This window comes from Anser anser (assembly GCF_964211835.1).
Source record: "Anser anser genome assembly, chromosome: 21".
Lineage (NCBI taxonomy): Eukaryota > Metazoa > Chordata > Aves > Anseriformes > Anatidae > Anser > Anser anser.
Window position 1 is genome coordinate 845766 of NC_139742.1, and position 26211 is coordinate 871976.

Consider the following 26211-nt stretch of genomic DNA (forward strand, 5'->3'; position numbering starts at 1 on the left):
GCACTCTCTGGACTCACTGCAGTGCATCCCCAGTGGTGCCAGTGCACTCTTTCGAGTCACTGCACTGCATCCCCAGTGGTGCCAGTGCATTCTCTGGACTCACTGCAGTGCATCCGTATTGGTGCCAGTGCCGTCTCTTTAGTCACTGCAGTGCATCCCCAGTGGTGCCAGTGCACTCTCTGGACTCACTGCACTGCATCCCCAGTGCTGACAGTGCACGCTGGACTCACTGCACTGCATCCCCAGTGGTGCCAGTGTACTCTCTGGACTCAGTGCACTGCATCCCCAGTGGTGCCACTGCACTCTCTGGACTCACTGCAGTGCATCCCCATTGGTGCCAGTGCACTCTCTGGACTCACTGCACTGCATCCCCAGTGGTGCCAGTGCACTCTCTGGACTCACTGCAGTGCATCCCCTTTTGTGCCAGTGCACTCTCTGGACTCACTGCACTGCATCCCCAGTGGTGCCAGTGCACTCTCTAGAGTCACTGCACTGCATCCCCAGTGGTGCCAGTGCACTCTCTGGACTCACTGCACTGCATCCCCAGTGCTGACAGTGCACTCTCTGGACTCACTGCACTGCATCCCCAGTGGTGGCAGTGTACTCTCTGGACTCACTGCACTGCATCCCCAGTGGAGACAGTGCACTCTCTGTAGTCACTGCGCTGCATCCCCAGTGGTTCCAGGGCACTCTCTCGACTCACTGCACTACAACTCCAGTGGTGCCAGTGCACTCTCTGGACTCACTGCAGTGCATCCCCACTGGTGCCAGTGCACTCTCTGGACTCACTGCGCTGCATCCCCAGTGGTGTTAGTGCCCTCTGTGGACTCACTGCACTACATCCCCTGTGGGGCCAGTGCACTCTCTGGACTCACTGCACTGCATCCCCACTGGTGCCAGTGCACTCTCTGGACTCACCGGGGTGCATCCCCAGTGGTGCCAGTGCACTCTCTGGACTCACTGCAGTGCATCCCCAGTGTTGCCAGTGCACTCTCTGGACTCACTGCACTGCATCCCCAGTGGTGCCACTGCACTCTCTGGACTCACTGCACTGCATCACCATTGGTGCCAGGGCACTCTCCCTACTCACTGCAGTGCATCCGCAGTGGTGCCAGTGCACTCTTTCGAGTCACTGCAGTGCATCCCCAGTGGTGCCAGTGCACTCTCTGGACTCACTGCACTGCATCCCCAGTGGTGCCAGTGCACTCTCTGCACTCACTGCACTGCATCCCCAGTGTTCCCAGAGCACTCTCCGGACTCACTGCAGTGCATCCGCAGTGTTGCGAGTGCACTCTTTCAAGTCACTGCACTGCATACCCATTAGTGCCAGTGCATTCTCTGGACTCATTGCAGTGCATCCCCAGTGGTGCCAGTGCACTCTCTGCACTCACTGCACTGCATCCCCAGTGGTGCCAGTGCACTCTCCGGACTCACTGCACTGCATCCCTAATGGTGCCATTGCACTCTCTGGACTCACTGCACTGCATCCCCAGTGGTGCCAGTGCACTCTCTGGACTCACTGCACTGCATCCCCGGTGTTCCCAGAGCACTCTCTGGACTCACCGAGGTGCATCCCCAGTGGTGCCAGTGCACTCTCTGGACTCACTGCACTGCATCCCCAGTGGTGCCAGTGCACTCTCTGGACTCACTGCAGTGCAGCCCCTGAGGTGCCAGTGTACTCTCTGGACTCACTGCACTGCATCCCCAGTGGTGACAGTGCACTCTCTGGAATCACTGCAGTGCATCCCCTGTGGTGCCATTGCACTCTCTGGACCCAGTGCACTGCATCCCCAGTGGTGCCTGTGCACTCTCTTGAGTCACTGCACTGCATCCCCAGTGGAGCCAGTGCACTCTATGGACTAACTGCACTGCATACCCAGTGGTGCCAGTGCACTCTCTGCACTCACTGCACTGCATCCCCAGTGTTCCCAGAGCACTCTCCGGACTCACTGCACTGCATCCGCAGTGGTGCGAGTGCACTCTTTCGAGTCACTGCACTGCATCCCCATTGGTGCCAGTGCACTCTCTGGACTCATTGCAGTGCATCCCCAGTGGTGCCAGTGCACTCTCTGGACTCACTGCACTGCATCCCCAGTGGTGCCAGTGCACTCTCCGGACTCACTGCACTGCATCCCTAATGGTGCCAGTGCACTCTCTGGACTCACTGCACTGCATCCCCAGTGGTGCCAGTGCACTCTCTGCACTCACTGCACTGCATCCCCGGTGTTCCCAGAGCACTCTCTGGACTCACCGAGGTGCATCCCCAGTGGTGCCAGTGAAATCTCTGGACTCACTGCACTGCATCCCCAGTGGTGCCAGTGCACTCTCTGGACTCACTGCAGTGCAGCCCCTGAGGTGCCAGTGCACTCTCTGGACTCACTGCACTGCATCCCCAGTGGTGACAGTGCACTCTCTGGAATCACTGCAGTGAATCCCCTGTGGTGCCATTGCACTCTCTGGACCCACTGCACTGCATCCCCAGTGGTGCCTGTGCACTCTCTTGAGTCACTGCACTGCATCCCCAGTGGAGCCAGTGCACTCTATGGACTAACTGCATTGCATCCCCAGTGGTGCCAGTGCACTCTCTGGACTCACTGCACTGCATCCCCAGTGGTGCCAGTGCACTCTCTGGACTCACTGTACTGCATCCCCATTGGTTCCAGTGCACTCTCTGGATCACTGCACTGCATCACCATTGGTGCCAGGGCACTCTCCGGACTCACTGCAGTGCATCCCCAGTGGTGCCAGTGCACTCTTTCGAGTCACTGCACTGCATCCCCAGTGGTGCCAGTGCATTCTCTGGACTCACTGCAGTGCATCCGTATTGGTGCCAGTGCAGTCTCTGGAGTCACTGCAGTGCATCCCCAGTGGTGCCAGTGCACTCTCTGGACTCACTGCACTGCATCCCCAGTGCTGACAGTGCACGCTGGACTCACTGCACTGCATCCCCAGTGGTGCCAGTGTACTCTCTGGACTCAGTGCACTGCATCCCCAGTGGTGCCACTGCACTCTCTGGACTCACTGCAGTGCATCCCCATTGGTGCCAGTGCACTCTCTGGACTCACTGCACTGCATCCCCAGTGGTGCCAGTGCACTCTCTGGACTCACTGCAGTGCATCCCCTTTTGTGCCAGTGCACTCTCTGGACTCACTGCACTGCATCCCCAGTGGTGCCAGTGCACTCTCTAGAGTCACTGCACTGCATCCCCAGTGGTGCCAGTGCACTCTCTGGACTCACTGCACTGCATCCCCAGTGCTGACAGTGCACTCTCTGGACTCACTGCACTGCATCCCCAGTGGTGGCAGTGTACTCTCTGGACTCACTGCACTGCATCCCCAGTGGAGACAGTGCACTCTCTGTAGTCACTGCGCTGCATCCCCAGTGGTTCCAGGGCACTCTCTCGACTCACTGCACTACAACTCCAGTGGTGCCAGTGCACTCTCTGGACTCACTGCAGTGCATCCCCACTGGTGCCAGTGCACTCTCTGGACTCACTGCGCTGCATCCCCAGTGGTGTTAGTGCCCTCTGTGGACTCACTGCACTACATCCCCTGTGGGGCCAGTGCACTCTCTGGACTCACTGCACTGCATCCCCACTGGTGCCAGTGCACTCTCTGGACTCACCGGGGTGCATCCCCAGTGGTGCCAGTGCACTCTCTGGACTCACTGCAGTGCATCCCCAGTGTTGCCAGTGCACTCTCTGGACTCACTGCACTGCATCCCCAGTGGTGCCACTGCACTCTCTGGACTCACTGCACTGCATCACCATTGGTGCCAGGGCACTCTCCGGACTCACTGCAGTGCATCCGCAGTGGTGCCAGTGCACTCTTTCGAGTCACTGCAGTGCATCCCCAGTGGTGCCAGTGCACTCTCTGGACTCACTGCACTGCATCCCCAGTGGTGCCAGTGCACTCTCTGCACTCACTGCACTGCATCCCCAGTGTTCCCAGAGCACTCTCCGGACTCACTGCAGTGCATCCGCAGTGTTGCGAGTGCACTCTTTCAAGTCACTGCACTGCATACCCATTAGTGCCAGTGCATTCTCTGGACTCATTGCAGTGCATCCCCAGTGGTGCCAGTGCACTCTCTGCACTCACTGCACTGCATCCCCAGTGGTGCCAGTGCACTCTCCGGACTCACTGCACTGCATCCCTAATGGTGCCAGTGCACTCTCTGGACTCACTGCACTGCATCCCCAGTGGTGCCAGTGCACTCTCTGGACTCACTGCACTGCATCCCCGGTGTTCCCAGAGCACTCTCTGGACTCACCGAGGTGCATCCCCAGTGGTGCCAGTGAAATCTCTGGACTCACTGCACTGCATCCCCAGTGGTGCCAGTGCACTCTCTGGACTCACTGCAGTGCAGCCCCTGAGGTGCCAGTGTACTCTCTGGACTCACTGCACTGCATCCCCAGTGGTGACAGTGCACTCTCTGGAATCACTGCAGTGCATCCCCTGTGGTGCCATTGCACTCTCTGGACCCAGTGCACTGCATCCCCAGTGGTGCCTGTGCACTCTCTTGAGTCACTGCACTGCATCCCCAGTGGAGCCAGTGCACTCTATGGACTAACTGCACTGCATACCCAGTGGTGCCAGTGCACTCTCTGGACTCACTGCACTGCATCCCCAGTGGTGCCAGTGCACTCTCTGCACTCACTGTACTGCATCCCCATTGGTTCCAGTGCACTCTCTGGATCACTGCACTGCATCACCATTGGTGCCAGGGCACTCTCCGGACTCACTGCACTGCATCCCCAGTGGTGCCAGTGCACTCTTTCGAGTCACTGCACTGCATCCCCAGTGGTGCCAGTGCATTCTCTGGACTCACTGCAGTGCATCCGTATTGGTGCCAGTGCAGTCTCTGGAGTCACTGCAGTGCATTCCCAGTGGTGCCAGTGCACTCTCTGGACTCACTGCACTGCATCCCCAGTGCTGACAGTGCACTCTGGACTCACTGCACTGCATCCCCAGTGGTGCCAGTGTACTCTCTGGACTCAGTGCACTGCATCCCCAGTGGTGCCACTGCACTCTCTGGACTCACTGCAGTGCATCCCCATTGGTGCCAGTGCACTCTCTGGACTCACTGCACTGCATCCCCAGTGGTGCCAGTGCACTCTCTGGACTCACTGCAGTGCATCCCCTTTTGTGCCAGTGCACTCTCTGGACTCAGTGCACTGCATCCCCAGTGGTGCCAGTGCACTCTCTAGAGTCACTGCACTGCATCCCCAGTGGTGCCAGTGCACTCTCTGGACTCACTGCAGTGCATCCCCAGTGGTGCCAGTGCACTCTCTGGACTCACTGCACTGCATCCCCAGTGCTGACAGTGCACTCTCTGGACTCACTGCACTGCATCACCAGTGGTGGCAGTGTACTCTCTGGAGTCACTGCACTGCATCCCCAGTGGAGACAGTGCACTCTCTTTAGTCACTGCGCTGCATCCCCAGTGGTTCCAGGGCACTCTCTCGACTCACTGCACTGCAACTCCAGTGGTGCCAGTGCACTCTCTGGACTCACTGCAGTGCATCCCCAGTGGTGCCAGTGCACTCTCTGGAGTCACTGCGCTGCATCCCCAGTGGTGTTAGTGCCCTCTGTGGACTCACTGCACTACATCCCCTGTGGGGCCAGTGCACTCTCTGGACTCACTGCAGTGCATCCCCAGTGGTGCCAGTGCACTCTGTGGACTCACTGCACTGCATCCCCAGTGGTGCCAGTGCACTCTGTGGACTCACTGCAGTGCATCCCCAGTGTTGCCAGTGCACTCTCTGGAGTCACTGCACTGCATCCTCAGTGGTGCCAGTGCACTCTCTGGACTCACTGCACTGCATCCCCAGTGGTGCCAGTGCACTCTCTGGAGCCACTGCAGTGCATCCCCAGTGGTGCCAGTGCACTCTCTGGACTCACTGCACTGCATCCCATTGGTGCTAGTGCACTCTCTGGACTCACTGCACTGCATCCCCAGTGGTGCCAGTGCACTCTCTGGACTCACTGCACTGCATCCCCAGTTGTGCCAGTGCACTCTCTGGACTCACTGCAGTGCATCCCCAGTGGTGCCAGTGCACTCTCTGGACTCACTGCAGTGCTTCCGCACTGGTGCCAGTGCACTCTCTGCACTCACTGCACTGCATCAACAGTGGTGCCTCTGCATTCTCTGGAGTCACTGCACTGCATCCCCAGTGGTGCCAGTGCACTCTCTGGACTCACTGTAGTGCATCCCCAGTGGTGCCAGTGCACTCTCTGGACTCACTGCACTGCATCCCCAGTGGTGCCAGTGCACTCTCTGGACTCACTGCAGTGCATCCCTTGTGGTGCCTTTGCACTCTCAGGACTCACTGCACTGCATCCCCAGTGGTGCCAGTGCACTCTCTGGAGTCACAGCACTGCATCAACAGTGGTGCCTCTGCACTCTCTGGAGTCACTGCACTGCATCCCCAGTGGTGCCAGTGCACTCTCTGGACTCACTGTAGTGCATCCCCAGTGGTGCCAGTGCACTCTCTGGACTCACTGCACTGCATCCCCATAGTGCCAGTGCACTCTCTGGACTCACTGCACTGCATCCCCAGTGGTGCCAGTGCACTCTCTGGACTCACTGCACTGCATCAACAGTGGTGCCAGTGCACTCTCTGGACTCACCGCATTGCATCCCCAGTGGTGCCAGTGTAGTCTCTGGACTCACAGCAGTGCATCCCCAGTGGTGCCAGTGCAACTACTGGACTCACTGCAGTGTAGCTCAGTGGTGCCAGAGCACTCCCTGGACTCACTGCACTGCATCCCCAGTGGTGCCAGTGCACTCTCTGGACTCACTGCACTGCATCCCCAGTGGTGCCAGTGCACTCTCTGGACTCACTGCAATGTATCGCCATTGGAGCCGGTGCACTCTCTGGACTCACTAAACTGCATCCCCAGAGGTGCCAGAGAACACTCTGGTCTCACTGCAGTGCATCCCCAGTGGTGCCAGTGCACTGTCTGGACTCACTGCATCCCCAGTGGTTCTAGGGCACTCTCTGGACTCACAGCACTGCATCCCCATTGGTGCCAGTGCACTCTCTGGACTCACTGCACTAAAACCCCAGTGGTGCCAGTGCTGTCTCTGGACTCACTGCACTGCATCCCCAGTGGTGCCAGTGCACTCTCTGGACTCACCGGGGTGCATCCCCAGTGGTGCCAGTGCACTCTCTGGACTCACTGCACTGCATCCCCTGTGGTGCCAGTACACTCTCTGGACTCACTGCAGTGCATCCCCAGTGGTGCCAGTGTACTCTCTGGACTCACTGCACTGCATCACCAGCGGTGCCAGTGCACTCTCTGGACTCACTGCAGTGCATCCACAGTGGTGCCAGTGCACTTTCTGGAGTCACTGCAGTGCATCCCCTTTTGTGCCAGTGCACTCTCTGGACTCACTGCAGTGCATCCCCAGTGGTTCCATTGCACTCTCTGGACTCACTGCATTGGATCCCCAGTGGTGTCAGTGCACTCTCTGGACTCAGTGCAGTGCAACCCCAGTGGTGCCAGTGCACTCTCTGGACTCACTGCAGTGCTTCCCCAGTGGTGCCAGTGCACTCTCTGGACTCACTGCACTGCATCCCCAGTGGTGCCAGTGCACTCTCTGCACTCACTGCACTGCATCCCCAGTCGTGCCAGTGCACTCTCTGGACTCACTGCACTGCATCCCCAGTGGTGCCAGCGCACTCTCTGGACTCACTGCACTGCATCCCCAGTGGTGCCACTGCACTCTCTGGACTCACTGCACTGCATCACCATTGGTGCCAGGGTACTCTCCGGACTCACTGCAGTGCATCCGCAGTGGTGCCAGTGCACTCTTTCGAGTCACTGCTGTGCATCCCCAGTGGTGCCAGTGCACTCTCTGGACTCACTGCACTTCATCCCCAGTCGTGCCAGTGCACTCTCTGGACTCACTGCATTGCATCCCCAGTGGTGCCAGCGCACTCTCTGGACTCACTGCACTGCATCCCCAGTGGTGCCACTGCACTCTCTGGACTCACTGCACTGCATCACCATTGGTGCCAGGGTACACTCCGGACTCACTGCAGTGCATCCGCAGTGGTGCCAGTGCACTCTTTCGAGTCACTGCAGTGCATCCCCAGTGGTGCCAGTGCACTCTCTGGACTCACTGCACTGCATCCCCAGTGGTGCCAGTGCACTCTCTGCACTCACTGCACTGCATCCCCAGTGTTCCCAGAGCACTCTCTGGACTCACTGCACTGCATCCCCAGTGGTGCCAGTGCACTCTCTGGACTCACTGCACTGCATCCCCAGTGGTGCCACTGCACTCTCTGGACTCACTGCACTGCATCACCATTGGTGCCAGGGCACTCTCCGGACTCACTGCAGTGCATCCGCAGTGGTGCCAGTGCACTCTTTCGAGTCACTGCACTGCATCCGCATTAGTGCCAGTGCATTCTCTGGACTCATTGCAGTGCATCCCCAGTGGTGCCAGTGCACTCTCTGGACTCACTGCACTGCATCCCCAGTGGTGCCAGTGCACTCTCCGGACTCACTGCACTGCATCCCTAATGGTGCCAGTGCACTCTCTGGACTCACTGCACTGCATCCCCAGTGGTGCCAGTTCACTCTCTGCACTCACTGCACTGCATCCCCGGTGTTCCCAGAGCACTCTCTGGACTCACCGAGGTGCATCCCCAGTGGTGCCAGTGCACTCTCTGGACTCACTGCACTGCATCCCCAGTGGTGCCAGTGCACTCTCTGGACTCACTGCAGTGCAGCCCCTGAGGTACCAGTGTACTCTCTGGACTCACTGCACTGCATCCCCAGTGGTGACAGTGCACTCTCTGGAATCACGGCAGTGCATCCCCAGTGGTGCCATTGCACTCTCTGGACTCACTGCACTGCATCCCCAGTGGTGCCTGTGCACTCTCTTGAGTCACTGCACTGCATCCCCAGTGGAGCGAGTGCACTCTGTGGACTAACTGCACTGCATCCCCAGTGGTGCCAGTGCACTCTCTGGACTCACTGCAGTGCATCCCCAGTGGTGCCAGTGCACTCTCTGCACTCACTGCACTGCATCCCCAGTGGTTCCAGTGCACTCTCTGGATCACTGCACTGCATCACCTTTGGTGCCAGGGCACTCTCCGGACTCACTGCAGTGCATCCCCAGTGGTGCCAGTGCACTCTTTCGAGTCACTGCACTGCATCCCCAGTGGTGCTAGTGCATTCTCTGGACTCACTGCAGTGCATCCGTATTGGTGCCAGTGCAGTCTCTGGAGTCACTGCAGTGCATCCCCAGTGGTGCCAGTGCACTCTCTGGACTCACTGCACTGCATCCCCAGTGCTGACAGTGCACTCTCTGGACTCACTGCACTGCATCCCCAGTGGTGCCAGTGTACTCTCTGGACTCAGTGCACTGCATCCCCAGTGGTGCCACTGCACTCTCTGGACTCACTGCAGTGCATCCCCAGTGGTGCCAGTGCACTCTCTGGACTCACTGCACTGCATCCCCAGTGGTGCCAGTGCACTCTCTGGACTCACTGCAGTACATCCCCTTTTGTGCCAGTGCACTCTCTGGACTCACTGCACTGCATCTCCATTGGTGCCAGTGCACGCTCTAGAGTCACTGCACTGCATCCCCAGTGGTGCCAGTGCACTCTCTGGACTCACTGCACTGCATCCCCAGTGCTGACAGTGCACTCTCTGGACTCACTGCACTGCATCCCCAGTGGAGACAGTGCACTCTCTGTAGTCACTGCGCTGCATCCCCAGTGGTTCCAGGGCACTCTCTCGACTCACTGCACTGCAACTCCAGTGGTGCCAGTGCACTCTCTGGACTCACTGCAGTGCATCCGCAGTGGTGCCAGTGCACTCTCTGGACTCACTGCGCTGCATCCCCAGTGGTGTTAGTGCCCTCTGTGGACTCACTGCACTACATCCCCTGTGGGGCCAGTGCACTCTCTGGACTCACTGCAGTGCATCCCCAGTGGTGCGAGTGCACTCTCTGGACTCACCGGGGTGCATCCCCAGTGGTGCCAGTGCACTCTCTGGACTCACTGCAGTGCATCCCCAGTGGTGCCAGTGCACTCTGTGGACTCACTGCAGTGCATCCCCAGTGTTGCCAGTGCACTCTCTGGAGTCACTGCACTGCATCCTCAGTGGTGCCAGTGCACTCTCTGGACTCACTGCACTGCATCCCCAGTGGTGCATGTGAAGTCTCTGGACTCACTGCACTGCATCCCATTGGTGCTAGTGCACTCTCTGGACTCACTGCCCTGCATCCCCAGTGGTGCCAGTGCACTCTCTGGACTCACTGCACTGCATCCCCAGTGGTGCCAGTGCACTCTCTGGACTCACTGCAGTGCATCCCCAGTGGTGCCAGTGCACTCTCTGGACTCACTGCAGTGCTTCCGCACTGGTGCCAGTGCACTCTCTGCACTCACTGCACTGCATCAACAGTGGTGCCTCTGCACTCTCTGGATCACGGCACTGCATCACCATTGGTGCCAGGGCACTCTCCGGACTCACTGCAGTGCATCCCCAGTGGTGCCAGTGCACTTTTTCGAGTCACTGCACTGCATCCCCAGTGGTGCCAGTGCATTCTCTGGAATCACTGCAGTGCATCCCCATTGGTGCCAGTGCAGTCTCTGGAGTCACTGCAGTGCATCCCCAGTGGTGCCAGTGCACTCTCTGGACTCACTGCAGTGCATCCCCTGAGGTACCAGTGTACTCTCTGGACTCACTGCACTGCATCCCCAGTGGTGCCAGTGTACTCTCTGGACTCAGTGCACTGCATCCCCTGTGGTGCCACTGCACTCTCTGGACTCACTGCAGTGCATCCCCAGTGGTGCCAGTGCACTCTCTGGACTCACTGCACTGCATCCCCAGTGGTGCCACTGCACTCTCTGGACTCACTGCACTGCAACCCCAGTGGTGCCAGTGCACTCTCTGGACTCACTGCACTGCATCCCAGTGGTGCCAGTGCACTCTCTAGAGTCACTGCACTGCATCCCCAGTGGTGCGAGAGCACTCTCTGGACTCACTGCAGTGCATCCCCAGTGGTGCCAGTGCACTCTCTGGAGTCACTGCGCTGCATCCCCAGTGGTGCCAGTGCACTCTCTGGACTCACTGCACTACATCCCCTGTGGGGCCAGTGCACTCTCTGGACTCACTGCAGTGCATCCCCAGTGGTGCCAGTGCACTCTCTGGACTCACTGCACTGCATCCCATTGGTGCTAGTGCACTCTCTGGACTCACTGCACTGCATCCCCAGTGGTGCCAGTGCACTCTCTGGACTCACTGCACTGCATCCCCAGTTGTGCCAGTGCACTCTCTGGACTCACTGCAGTGCTTCCGCACTGGTGCCAGTGCACTCTCTGCACTCACTGCACTGCATCAACAGTGGTGCCGCTGCACTCTCTGGAGTCACTGCACTGCATCCCCAGTGGTGCCAGTGCACTCTCAGGACTCACTGCAGTGCATCCCCAGTGGTGCCAGTGCACTCTCTGGACTCACTGCACTGCATCCCCAGTGGTGCCAGTGCACTCTCTGGACTCACTGCAGTGCATCACCAGTGGTGCCTTTGCACTCTCTGGACTCACTGCACTGCATCCCCAGTGGTGCCAGTGCACTCTCTGGACTCACTGCAGTGCATCACCAGTGGTGCCTTTGCACTCTCAGGACTCACTGCACTGCATCCCCAGTAGTGCCAGTGCACTCTCTGCAGTCACAGCACTGCATCAACAGTGGTGCCTCTGCACTCTCTGGAGTCACTGCACTGCATCCCCAGTGGTGCCAGTGCACTCTTTTGACTCACTATAGTGCATCCCCAGTGGTGCCAGTGCACTCTCTGGACTCACTGCAGTGCATCCCCTGAGGTACCAGTGTACTCTCTGGACTCACTGCACTGCATCCCCAGTGGTGCCAGTGCACTCTCTGGAGTCACAGCACTGCATCAACCGTGGTGCCTCTGCACTCTCTGGAGTCACTGCACTGCATCCCCAGTGGTGCCAGTGCACTCTCTGGACTCACTGTAGTGCATCCCCAGTGGTGCCAGTGCACTCTCTGGACTCACTGCAGTGCAGCCCCTGAGGTACCAGTGTACTCTCTGGACTCACTGCAATGGATCACAAGTGGTGACAGTGCACTCTCTGGAATCACTGCAGTGCATCACCTGTGGTGCCATTGCACTCTATGGACTCACTGCACTGCATCCCCAGTGGTGCCTGTGCACTCTCTTGAGTCACTGCACTGCATCCCCAGTGGAGCCAGTGCACTCTATGGACTAACTGCACTGCATACCCAGTGGTGCCAGTGCACTCTCTGGACTCACTGCACTGCATCCCCAGTGGTGCCAGTGCGCTCTCTGGACTCACTGCACTGCATCCCCAGTGGTTCCAGTGCACTCTCTGGATCACTGCACTGCATCACCATTGGTGCCAGGGCACTATCCGGACTCACTGCAGTGCATCCCCAGTGGTGCCAGTGCACTCTTTCGAGTCACTGCACTGCATCCCCAGTGGTGCCAGTGCATTCTCTGGACTCACTGCAGTGCATCCGTATTGGTGCCAGTGCACTCTCTGGAGTCACTGCAGTGCATCCCCAGTGGTGCCAGTGCACTCTCTGGTCTCACTGCTCTGCATCCCCAGTGCTGACAGTGCACTCTCTGGACTCACTGCACTGCATCCCCAGTGGTGCCAGTGTACTCTCTGGACTCAGTGCACTGCATCCCCAGTGGTGCCACTGCACTCTCTGGACTCACTGCAGTGCATCCCCAGTGGTGCCAGTGCACTCTCTGGACTTACTGCACTGCATCCCCAGTGGTGCCAGTACACTCTCTGGACTCACTGCAGTGCATCCCCTTTTGTGCCAGTACACTCTCTGGACTCACTGCACTGCATCCCCATTGGTGCCAGTGCACTCTCTAGAGTCACTGCAGTGCATCCCCAGTGGTGGCAGTGTACTCTCTGGACTCACTGCACTGCATCCCCAGTGGAGACAGTGCACTCTCTGTAGTCACTGCGCTGCATCCCCAGTGGTTCCAGGGCACTCTCTCGACTCACTGCACTACAACTCCAGTGGTGCCAGTGAACTCTCTGGACTCACTGCAGTGCATCCCCAGTGGTGCCAGTGCACTCTCTGGACTCACTGCGCTGCATCCCCAGTGGTGTTAGTGCCCTCTGTGGACTCACTGCACTACATCCCCTGTGGGGCCAGTGCACTCTCTGGACTCACTGCACTGCATCCCCAGTGGTAACAGTGCACTCTCTGGAGTCACCGGGGTGCATCCCCAGTGGTGCCAGTGCACTCTCTGGACTCACTGCAGTGCATCCCCAGTGGTGCCAGTGCACTCTCTGGACTCACTGCAGTGCATCCCCAGTGTTGCCAGTGCACTCTCTGGAGTCACTGCACTGCATCATCAGTGGTGCCAGTGCAGTCTCTGGACTCACTGCACTGCATCCCCAGTGGGTCCAGTGCACTCTCTGGACTCACTGCACTGCATCCTCAGTTGTGCCAGTGCACTCTCTGGACTCACTGCACTGCATCCCCAGTGCTGACAGTGCACTCTCTGGACTCACTGCACTGCATCCCCAGTGGTGCCAGTGCACTCTCTGGACTCACTGCACTGCATCCCCTGTGGTGCCAGTGCACTCTCTAGAGTCACTGCAGTGCATCCCCAGTGGTGCCAGTGCTCTCTCTGGACTCACTGCAGTGCTTCCGCACTGGTGCCAGTGCACTCTCTGCACTCACTGCACTGCATCAACGGTGGTGCCTCTGCACTCTCTGGATCACTGCACTGCATCACCATTGGTGCCAGGGCACTCTCTGGACTCACTGCAGTGCATCCCCAGTGGTGCCAGTGCACTCTCTGGACTCACTGCAGTGCATCCCCTTTTGTGCCAGTGCACTCTCTGGACTCACTGCACTGCATCCCCAGTGGTGCCAGTGCACTCTCTAGACTCACTGCACTGCATCCCCAGTGGTGCCAGTGCACTCTCTGGACTCACTGCAGTGCATCCCCAGTGGTGCCAGTGCACTCTCTGGACTCACTGCACTGCATCCCCAGTGCTGACAGTGCACTCTCTGGACTCACTGCACTGAATCACCAGTGGTGGCAGTGTACTCTCTGGACTCACTGCAGTGTATCCCCAGTGGTGCCAGTGCACTCTCTGGACTCAATGCAGTGCATCCCCAGTGGTGCCAGTGCACTCTCTGGAGTACTGCACTGCATCCCCAGTGTTCCCAGTGCACTCTCTGGACTCACTGCACTGCATCCCCAGTGGTGCCAGTGCACTCTTTCGAGTCACTGCACTGCATCCCCTGTGGTGCCAGTGCACTCTCTGCACTCACTGCAGTGCATCCCCAGTGGTGCCAGTGCACTCTCTGGACTCACTGCACTGCATCCCCAGTGGTGCCAGTGCACTCTCTGGAGTACTGCACTGCATCCCCAGTGGTGCCAGTGCACTCTCTGGACTCACTGCAGTGCATCCCCAGTGGTGCCAGGGCACTCTCTGGACTCACTGCACTGCATCCCCAGTGGTGCCAGTGCACTCTCTGGAGTCACTGCACTGCATCCCCAGTGGTGCCAGTGCACTCTCTGGACTCACTGCACTGCATCCCCAGTGCTGAGAGTGCACTCTCTGGACTCACTGCACTGCATCCCCAGTGATCCCAGTGCACTCTCTGGACTAACCGAGGTGCATCCCCAGTGGTGCCAGTGCACTCTCTGGACTCACTTCAGTGCATCCCCAGTGTTGCCACTGCACTCTCTGGACTCACTGCAGTGCATCCCCAGTGGTGCCAGTGCACACTCTGGAGTCACTGCAGTGCATCCCCAGTGGTGCCAGGGTAGTCTATGGACTCTCTACACTGCACCCCCGGTGGTGCTAGTGTAATCTCAGGACTCACTGAAGTGCAGCTCCACTTGGTGCCAGTGCAGTCTCTGGACTCACTGCACTGCATCCCCATGGTGCCCGTGTCTCTCTGGACTCACTGCAGTGTATCCCCAGTGGTGCCAGTGCACGCTCTGGACTCACTGCAGTGCATCCCCATTGTTGCCAGTGCACTCTCTCGACTCACTGCACTAAAGCCCCAGTGGTGCCAGTGCAGTCTCTGGACTCACTGCACTGCATCCCCAGTGGTGCCAGTGCACTCTCTGGACTCACTGCAATGTATCCCCAGTGGTGCCTGTGCTCTCTCTGGACTCACTGCAGTGCATCCCCAGTGGTGCCAGTGCACTCTCTGGACTCACTGCACTGCATCCCCAGTGGTGCCAGTGCACTCTCTGGAGTCACTGCAGTGCATCCCCAGTGGTGCCAGTGCGCTCTCTGGACACACTGCAGTGCATCCCCTGAGGTGCCAGTGCACTCTCTGGACTCACTGCACTGCATCCCCAGTGTTGCCACTGCACTCTCTGGACTCACTGCACTGCATCCCCAGTGGTGCCAGTGCACTCTCTGGAGTCACTGCAGTGCATCCCCAGTGGTGCCAGGGTAGTCTCTGGACTCTCTACATTGCATCCCCATTGGTGCTAGTGTAATCTCAGGACTCACTGCAGTGCAGCTCCAGTTGGTGCCAGTGCAGTCTCTGGACTCACTGCAGTGCATCCCCTATGGTGCCAGTGCACTCTCTGGACTCACTGCAGTGTATCCCCAGTGGTGCCTGTGCTCTCTCTGGACTCACTGAACTGCATCCCCAGTGGTGCCAGTGCACTCTCTGGACTCACTGCATTGGATCCCCAGTGGTGCCTGTGCTCTCTCTGGACTCACTGAACTGCATCCCCAGTGGTGCCAGTGCACTCTCTGGACTCACTGCAGTGCATCCCCAGTGGTGCCAGTGCACTCTCTCGACTCACTGCACTAAAGCTCCAGTGGTGCCAGGGCACTCTCTGCACTTAATGCAGTCAATCCCCAGTGGTAGCAGTGCACGCTCTGGACTCACTGCACTGCATCCCCAGTGGTGCCAGTGCACTCTCTGGACTCACTGCACTGCATCCCCAGTGGTGCCTGTGCACTCTCTGGACTCACTGCAGTGCATCCCCAGTGGTGCCAGTGCACTCTCTGGACTCACAGCACTGCATCCCCAGTGTTGCCAGTGCACTCTCTGGAGTCACTGCAGTGCATCACCAGTGGTGCCAGTGCACTCTCTGGACTCACGGCACAGCATTCCCAGTGGTGCCAGTGCACTCTCTGGAGTCACTGCAGTGCATCCCCAGTGGTACCAGTGCACTCTCTGGACTCAATGCAGTGCATCCACAGTGGTGCCAGTGCACTCTCTGGACTCACTGCACTGCATCCCCAGTGCTGACAGTGCACTCTCTGGACTCACTGCACTGCATCCCCAAGGTGCCAATGCACTCTCTGCACTCACTGCACTGCATCCCCAGTGGTGCCAGTGAACTCTCTGGACTCACCGAGGTGCATCCCCAGTGGTGCCAGTGCACTCTCTGGACTCACTGCACTGCATCCCCAGTGGTGCCTGTGCAGTTTCTGGACTCACTGCACTACGTCACCATTGGTGCCAGGGCACTCTCCGGACTCACTGCACTGCAACCCCAGTGGTGCCAGTGCACTCTCTAGACTCACTGCACTGCATCCCCTGTGGTGCCAGTGCACTCTCTGGACTCACTGCAGTGCATCTCTGTTGGTGCCAGGGCACTCTCTGGACTCACTGCACTAAAGCCCCAGTGGTGCCAGTGCAGTCTCTGGACTCACTGCACTGCATCCCCAAGGTGCCAGTGCTCTCTCTGGACTCACTGAACTGCATCCCCAGTGGTGCCAGTGCACTCTCTGGACTCACTGCACAGCATCCCCAGTGGTACCAGTGCACTCTCTCGACTCACTGCACTGCATCCCCAGTGGTGCCAGTGCACTCTCTGGACTCACTGCACTGCATCCCCAGTGGTTCCTGTGCAGTCTCTGGACTCACTGCAGTGCATCCCCAGTGGTGCCAGTGCACTCTCTGCACTCACTGCAGTGCATCCCCTGTTGTGCCAGTGCACTCCCTGCACTCACTGCACTGCATCCCCAGTGGTGCCAGTGCACTCTCTGGACTCACTGCACTCCATCCCCAGTGGTGCCAGTGCACTCTCTGGACTCACTGCACTGCATCCCCAGTGGTGCCAGTGCACTCTCTGGACTCACCGAGGTGCATCCCCAGTGGTGCCCGTGCGCTCTCTGGACACACTGCAGTGCATCCCCTGAGGTGCCAGTGCACTCTCTGCACTCACTGCACTGCATCCCCAGTGTTGCCACTGCACTCTCTGGACTCACTGCAGTGCATCCCCAGTGGTGCCAGTGCACTCTCTGGACTCACTGCAGTGTATCCCCAGTGGTGCCTGTGCTCTCTCTGGACTCACTGAACTGCATCCCCAGTGGTGCCAGTGCACTCTCTGGACTCACTGTGGTGTATCCCCAGTGGTGCCTGTGCTCTCTCTGGACTCACTGAACTGCATCCCCAGTGGTGCCAGTGCACTCTCTGGACTCACTGCAGTGCATCCCCAGTGGTGCCAGTGCACTCTCTCGACTCACTGCACTAAAGCTCCAGTGGTGCCAGGGCACTCTCTGCACTTAATGCAGTCAATCCCCAGTGGTGCCAGTGCACTCTCTGGACTCACTGCAGTGAATCCCCAGTGGTGCCAGTGCACTCTCTGGACTCACTGCACTGCATTCCCAGTGGTGCCAGTGCACTCCCTGGACTCACTGCAGTGCATCCCCAGTGGTACCAGTGCACTCTCTGGACTCAATGCAGTGCATCCACAGTGGTGCCAGTGCACTCTCTGGACTCACTGCACTGCATCCCCAAGGTGCCAATGCACTCTCTGCACTCACTGCACTGCATCCCCAGTGGTGCCAGTGAACTCTCTGGACTCACCGAGGTGCATCCCCAGTGGTGCCAGTGCACTCTCTGGACTCACTGCACTGCATCCCCAGTGGTGCCTGTGCAGTTTCTGGACTCACTGCACTGCATCCCCAGTGGTGCCAGGGCACTCTCCGGACTCACTGCAGTGCATCCCCAGTGGTGCCAGTGCACTCTCTAGACTCACTGCACTGCATCCCCTGCGGTGCCAGTGCACTCTCTGGACTCACTGCAGTGCATCCCCAATGCAGACAGTGCACTCTCTGGACTCACTGCAGTGCATCCCCTGTTGTGCCAGTGCACTCTCTGGACTCACTGCACTGCATCCCCAGTGGTGCCTGTGCACTCTCTGGACTCACTGCAGTGCATCCCCAGTGGTGCCAGTGCACTCTCTGGACTCACAGCACTGCATTCCCAGTGGTGCCAGTGCACTCTCTGGACTCACTGCAGTGCATCCCCAGTGGTACCAGTGCACTCTCTGGACTCAATGCAGTGCATCCACAGTGGTGCCAGTGCACTCTCTGGACTCACTGCACTGCATCCCCAGTGCTCACAGTGCACTCTCTGGACTCACTGCACTGCATCCCCAAGGTGCCAATGCACTCTCTGCACTCACTGCACTGCATCCTCAGTGGTGCCAGTGAACTCTCTGGACTCACCGAGGTGCATCCCCAGTGGTGCCAGTGCACTCTCTGGACTCACTGCACTGCATCCCCAGTGGTGCCTGTGCAGTTTCTGGACTCACTGCACTGCATCACCATTGGTGCCAGGGCACTCTCCGGACTCACTGCAGTGCAACCCCAGTGGTGCCAGTGCACTCTCTAGACTCACTGCACTGCATCCCCTGTGGTGCCAGTGCACTCTCTGGAGTCACTGCAGTGCATCCCCAGTGGTGCCAGTGCACTCTCTGGAGTCACTGCAGTGCATCCCCAGTGGTGCCAGTGCACTCTCTGAGTCACTGCAGTGCATTCCCAGTAGTGGCAGTGCAGTCTCTGGACTCACTGCAGTGCATCCCCAAGGTGCCAGTGCTCTCCTTGGACTCACTGCAGTGCATCCCCTATGGTGCCAGTGCACCCTCTGGACTCACTGCACTGCATCCCCAGTGGTGCCAGTGCACTCTCTGCACTCACTGCAGTGCATCCCCTGTTGTGCCAGTGCACTCCCTGCCCTCACTGCACTGCATCCCCAGTGGTGCCAGTGCACTCTCTGGACTCACTGCACTGCATCCCCAGTGGTTCCAGTGCACTCTCTGGACTCACCGAGGTACATCCCCAGTGGTGCCAGTGCGCTCTCTGGACACACTGAAGTGCATCCCCTGAGGTGCCAGTGCACTCTCTGGACTCACTGCACTGCATCCCCAGTGTTGCCACTGCACTCTCTGGACTCACTGCACTGCATCCCCAGTGGTGCCAGTGCACTCTCTGGAGTCACTGCAGTGCATCCCCAGTGGTGCCAGGGTAGTCTCTGGACTCTCTACATTGCATGCCATTGGTGCTAGTGTAATCTCAGGACTCACTGCAGTACAGCTCCATTTGGTGCCAGTGCAGTCTCTGGACTCACTGCAGTGCATCCCCTATGGTGCCAGTGCACTCTCTGGACTCACTGCAGTGTATCCCCAGTGGTGCCTGTGCTCTCTCTGGACTCACTGAACTGCATCCCCAGTGGTGCCAGTGCACTGTCTGGACTCACTGCAGTGTATCCCCAGTGGTGCCTGTGCTCTCTCTGGACTCACTGCACTGCATCCGCAAGGTGCCAATGCACTCTCTGCACTCACTGCACTGCATCCCCTGTGGTGCCAGTGAACTCTCTGGACTCACTGCACTGCATCCCCAGTGGTGCCAGTGCAGTCTCTGGACTCACTGCAGTGCATCCCCAGTGGTGCCAGTGCACTCTCTGGACTCAATGCAGTGCATCCCCAGTGGTGCCAGTGCACTCTCTGGACTCACTGCACTGCATCCCCAGTGGTGCCAGTGCACTCTCTGGACTCACTGCAGTGCATCCCCAGTGGTGCCAGTCCACTCTCTGGACTTACTGCACTGCATCCCCAGTGGTGCCAGTGCACTCTCTGGACTCACTGCAGTGCATCCCCTGTTGTGCCAGTGCACTCTCTGGACTCACTGCACTGCATCCCCTGTGGTGCCAGTGCACTCTCTGGACTCACTGCACTGCATCCCCAGTGGTGCCTGCGCAGTCCCTGGACTCACTGCACTGCATCGCCATTGGTGCCAGGGCACTCTCTGGACTCACCGAGGTGCATCCCCTGTGGTGCCAGTGCACTCTCTGGACTCACTGCAGTGCATCCGCAGTGGTGCCAGTGGACTCTCTGGACTCACCGAGGTGCATCCCCAGTGGTGCCAGTGCACTCTCTGGACTCACTGCAGTGCAGCCCCTGAGGTGCCAGTGCAGTCTCTGGACTCACTGCAGTGCATCCCCAGTGCTGCCAGTGCACTCTCTGGACTCAATGCAGTGCATCCCCAGTAGTGCCAGTGCTCTCTCTGGACTCACTGCACTGCATCCCCAGTGGTGCCAGTGCACTCTCTGGACTCACTGCACTGCATCCCCAGTGGTGCCAGTGGATTCTGTGGACTCACCGAGGTGCATCCCCAGTGGTGCCAGTGCACTCTCTGGACTCACTGCAGTGCAGCCCCTGAGGTGCCAGTGCACTCTCTGGACTCACTGCACTGCATCCCCAGTGGTGCCAGTGGACTCTCTGGACTCACTGCACTGCATCCCCAGTGGTGCCAGTGCACTCTCTAGACTCACTGCACTGCATCCCCAGTGGTGCCAGTGCACTCTCTGGACTCACTGCACTGCATCCCCAGTGGTGCCAGTGCACTCTCTGGACTCACTGCACTGCATCCCCAGTGGTGCCAGTGCACTCTCTGGACTCACTGCATTGCAGCCCCTGAGGTGCCAGTGCACTCTCTGGACTCACTGCACTGCATCCCCAGTGCTGACAGTGCACTCTCTGGACTCAATGCAGTGCAACACCAGTGGTGCCAGTGCACTCTCTAGACTCACTGCACTGCATCCCCAGTGGTGCCAGTGCACTCTCTGGACTCACTGCACTGCATCCCCAGTGGTGCCAGTGCACTCTCTGGACTCACTGCAGTGCATCCCCAGTGGTGCCAGTGCACTCTCTGGACTCACTGCAGTGCATCCCCAGTGGTGCCAGTGCACTCTCTGGACTCACTGCAGTGCATCCCCAGTGTGCCAGTGCACTCTCTGGACTCACTGCAGTGCATCCCCAGTGTTGACAGTGCACTCTCTGTAGTCACTGCGCTGCATCACAAGTGGTGCCAGTGCACTCCGTGGACTCACTGCACTGCATCCCCAGTGGTGCCAGTGCACTCTATGGACTCACTGCAGTGCATCCCCAGTGGTGACAGTGGCTCTCTGGACTCACTGCAGTGCATCCCCTTTTGTGCCAGTGCACTCTCTGGACTCACTGCACTGCATCCCCAGTGGTGCCTGTGCAGTTTCTGGACTCTCTGCACTGCATCACCATTTGTGCCAGGGCACTCTCCGGACTCACTGCAGTGCAACCCCAGTGGTGCCAGTGCACTCTCTAGACTCACTGCACTGCATCCCCTGTGGTGCCAGTGCACTCTCTGGACTCACTGCAGTGCATCCCCAATGCAGACAGTGCACTCTCTGGACTCACTGCACTGCATCCCCAGTGGTGCCAGTGCACTCTCTGGACTCACTGCAGTGCATCCCCAGTGGTGCCTTTGCACTCTCTGAGTCACTGCAGTGCATTCCCAGTAGTGCCAGTGCACTCTCCGGACTCACTGCAGTGCATCCCCAGTGGTGCCAGTGCACTCTCTGGAGTCACTGCACTGCATCCCCAGTGGTGCCAGTGCACTCTCTGGACTCACTGCACTGCATTCCCAGTGGTGCCAGTGGACTATCTGGACTGACTGCACTGCATCCCCAGTGGTGCCAGTGCACTCTCTGAGTCACTGCACTGCATTCCCAGTAGTGCCAGTGCACTCTCTGGACTCACTGCAGTGCATCCCCAGTGGTGACAGTGCACTCTCTGGACTCACTGCACTGCATCCCCAGTGTTGCCAGTGCAGGCTCTGGACTCACTGCACTGCATCCCCAGTGGTGCCAGTGCAATCTCTGGACTCACTGTAGTGCATCCCTATTGGTGCCAGGGCACTCTCTGGACTCACTGCACTAAAGCCCCACTGGTGCCAGTGCACTCTCTGGACTCACTGCACTGCATCCCCAAGGTGCCAGTGCACTCTCTGGACTCACTGCACTGCATCCCCAGTGGTGCCAGTGCACTCTCTGGACTCACTGCACTGCATCCCCAGTGGTGCCTGTGCAGTCTCTGGACTCACTGCAGTGCATCCCCAGTGGTGCCAGTGCACTCTCTGGACTCACTGCACTGCATCCCCACTGGTGCCTGTGCAGTCTCTGGACTCACTGCACTGCATCACCATTGGTGCCAGGGCACTCTCCGGACTCACTGCAGTGCAACACCAGTGGTGCCAGTGCACTCTCTAGACTCACTGCACTGCATCTCCAGTTGTGCCAGTGGACTATCTGGACTCACTGCAGTGCATCCCCACTGGTGCCAGTGCGCTCTCTGAGTGACTGCACTGCATTCCCAGTGGTGCCAGTGCACTCTCTGGACTCACTGCAGTGCATCCCTAGTGGTGCCAGTGAACTCTCTGGACTCACTGCACTGCATCCCCAGTGGTGCCAGTGCACTCTCTGGACTCACTGCACTGCATCCCCTAGGTGCCAGTGCACTCTCTGGACTCAACTGCACTGCATCCCCAGTGGTGCCAGTGCACTCTCTGGACTCACTGCAGTGCATCCCCAGTTGTGCCAATGCACTCTCTGGACTCACTGCACTGCATCCCAGTGGTGCCAGTGCACTCTCTGGACTCACTGCACTGCAGCCCCAGTGGTGCCAGTGGACTCTCTGGACTCACTTCAGTGCATCCCCAGTGGTGCCAGTGCACTCTCTGGACTCACTGCAGTGCAGCCCCTGAGGTGCCAGTGCAGTCTCTGGACTCACTGCAGTGCATCCCCAGTGGTGCCAGTGCACTCTCTGGACTCAATGCAGTGCAACACCAGTGCTGCCAGTACACTCTTTAGACTCACTGCACTAAATCCCCAGTGGTGCCAGTGCACTCTCTGGACTCACTGCACTGCATCCCCAGTGGTGCCAGTGGACTCTCTGGACTCACCGAGGTGCAGCCCCAGTGGTGCCAGAGCACTCTCTGGACTCACTGCAGTGCAGCCCCTGAGGTGCCAGTGCAGTCTCTGGACTCACTGCAGTGCATCCCCAGTGCTGCCAGTGCACTCTCTGGACTCAATGCAGTGCATCCCCAGTGGTGCCAGTGCACTCTCTGGACTCACTGCACTGCATCCCCAGTGGTGCCAGTGCACTCTCTGGACTCACTGCACTGCATCACCAGTGGTGCCAGTGCACTCTCTGGACTCACTGCAGTGCATCCCCAGTGGTGCCAGTGCAATCTCTGGACTCACTGCAGTGCATCCCTATTGGTGCCAGGTCACTCTCTGGACTCACTGCACTAAAGCCCCAGTGGTGCCAGTGCAGTCTCTGGACTCACTGCACTGCATCCCCAAGGTGCCAGTGCACTCTCTGGACTCACTGCACTGCATCCCCAGTGGTGCCAGTGCACTCTCTGCACTCACTGCACTGCATCCCCAGTGGTGCCTGTGCAGTCTCTGGACTCACTGCAGTGCATCCCCAGTGGTGCCAGTGCACTCTCTGGACTCACTGCACTGCATCCCCACTGGTGCCTGTGCAGTCTCTGGACTCACTGCACTGCATCACCATTGGTGCCAGGGCACTCTCCGGACTCACTGCAGTGCAACACCAGTGGTGCCAGTGCACTCTCTAGACTCACTGCACTGCATCCACTGTGGTGCCAGTGCACTCTCTGGACTCACTGCAGTGCATCCCCAATGCAGACAGTGCACTCTCTGGACTCACTGCACTGCATCCCCAGTGGTGCCAGTGCACTCTCTGGAGTCACTGCAGTGCATCTCCAGTGGTGCCAGTGCACTCTCTGAGTCACTGCAGTGCATTCCCAGTAGTGCCAGTGCACTCTCCGGACTCACTGCAGTGCATCCCCTGTGTTACCAGTGCACTCTCTGGACTCACTGCACTGCATTCCCAGTGGTGCCAGTGGACTATCTGGACTCACTGCACTGCATCCCCAGTGGTGCCAGTGCACTCTCTGAGTCACTGCACTGCATTCCCAGTAGTGCCAGTGCACTCTCTGGACTCACTGCACTGCATCCCCAGTGGTGCCAGTGCAGTCTCTGGACTCACTGCACTGCTTCCCCAGTGGTGCCAGTGCAATCTCTGGACTCACTGCAGTGCATCCCTATTGGTGGCAGGGCACTCTCTGGACTCACTGCACTAAAGCCCCAGTGGTGCCAGTGCTTTCTCTGGACTCACTGCACTGCATCCCCAAGGTGCCAGTGCACTCTCTGGACTCACTGCACTGCATCCCCAGTGGTGCCTGTGCAGTCTCTGGACTCACTGCAGTGCATCCCCAGTGGTGCCAGTGCACTCTCTGGACTCACTGCACTGCATCCCCACTGGTGCCTGTGCAGTCTCTGGACTCACTGCACTGCATCACCATTGGTGCCAGGGCACTCTCCGGACTCACTGCAGTGCAACACCAGTGGTGCCAGTGCACTCTGTAGACTCACTGCACTGCATCCGCAGTGGTGCCAGTGGACTATCTGGACTCACTGCAGTGCATCCCCACTGGTGCCAGTGCGCTCTCTGAGTAACTGCACTGCATTCCCAGTGGTGCCAGTGCACTCTCTGGACTCACTGTAGTGCATCCCTAGTGGTGCCAGTGAACTCTCTGGACTCACTGCACTGCATCCCCAGTGGTGCCAGTGCACTCTCTGCACTCACTGTACTGCATCCCCAAGGTGCCAGTGCACTCTCTGGACTCAACTGCACTGCATCCCCAGTGGTGCCAGTGCACTCTCTGGACTCACTGCAGTGCATCCCCAGTGGTTCCAATGCACTCTCTGGACTCACTGCACTGCATTCTCAGTGGTGCCAGTGCACTCTCTGGACTCACTGCACTGCAACCCCAGTGCTGCCAGTGCACTCTCTGGAGGCACTGCAGTGCATCCCCAGTGGTGCCAGTGCACTCTCTGGACTCACTGCAGTGCATCCCCAGTGGTGCCAGTGCACTCTTTCAAGTCACTGCACTTCATCCCCTGTGGTGCCAGTGCACTCTCTGCACTCTCTGCAGTGCATCCCCAGAGGTGCCAGTGCACTCTCTGGACTCACTGCACTGCATCCCCAGTGGTGCCAGTGCACTCTCTGGCCTCACTGTACTGCATCCCCATTGGTGTCAGTGCACTCTCTGGACTCACTGCACTGCATCCCCAGTGGTGCCAGTGCACTCTCTGGACTCACTACAGTGCATCCCCAGTGTGCCAGTGCACTCTCTGGACTCACTGCAGTGCATCCCCAGTGGTGACAGTGGCTCTCTGGACTCACTGCACTGCATCCCCATTGGTGCCAGTGCACTCTCTGGACTCACTGCACTGCATCCCCAGTGCTGCCAGTGCAGTTTCTGGACTCACTGCACTGCATCACCATTGGTGCCAGGGTACTCTCTGGACTCACTGCAGTGCAGCCCCTGAGGTGCCAGTGCACTCTCTGGACTCACCGAGTTGCATCCCCAGTGGTGCCAGTGCACTCTCTAGACTCATTGCAGTGCATCCCCAGTGGTGCCAGGGTAGTCTCTGGACTCTCTACACTGCATCCCCAGTGTTGCTACTGCAATCTCAGGACTCACTGCAGTGCAGCTCCAGTTGGTGCCAGTGCAGTCTCTGGACTCACTGCACTGCATCCCCAGTGGTGCCAGTGCACTCTCTGGATTCACTGCAGTGTATCCCCAGTGGTGCCTGTGCACTCTCTGGACTCAATGCAGTGCATCCCCAGTGGTGCCAGTGCACTCTCTGGAGGCACTGCACTGCATCCCCAGTGTTCCCAGTGAACTCTCTGGACTCACTGCACTGCATCCCCAGTGGTGCCAGTGCACTCTTTCGAGTCACTGCACTGCATCCCCTGTGGTGCCAGTGCACTCTCTGCACTCACTGCAGTGCATCCCCAGTGGTGCCAGTGCACTCTCTGGACTCACTGCACTGCATCCCCAGTGGTGCCAGTGCACTCTCTGGAGTACTGCACTGCATCCCCAGTGGTGCCAGTGCACTCTCTGGACTCACTGCAGTGCATCCCCAGTGGTGCCAGGGCACTCTCTGGACTCACTGCACTGCATCCCCAGTGGTGCCAGTGCACTCTCTGGAGTCACTGCACTGCATCCCCAGTGGTGCCAGTGCACTCTCTGGACTCACTGCACTGCAT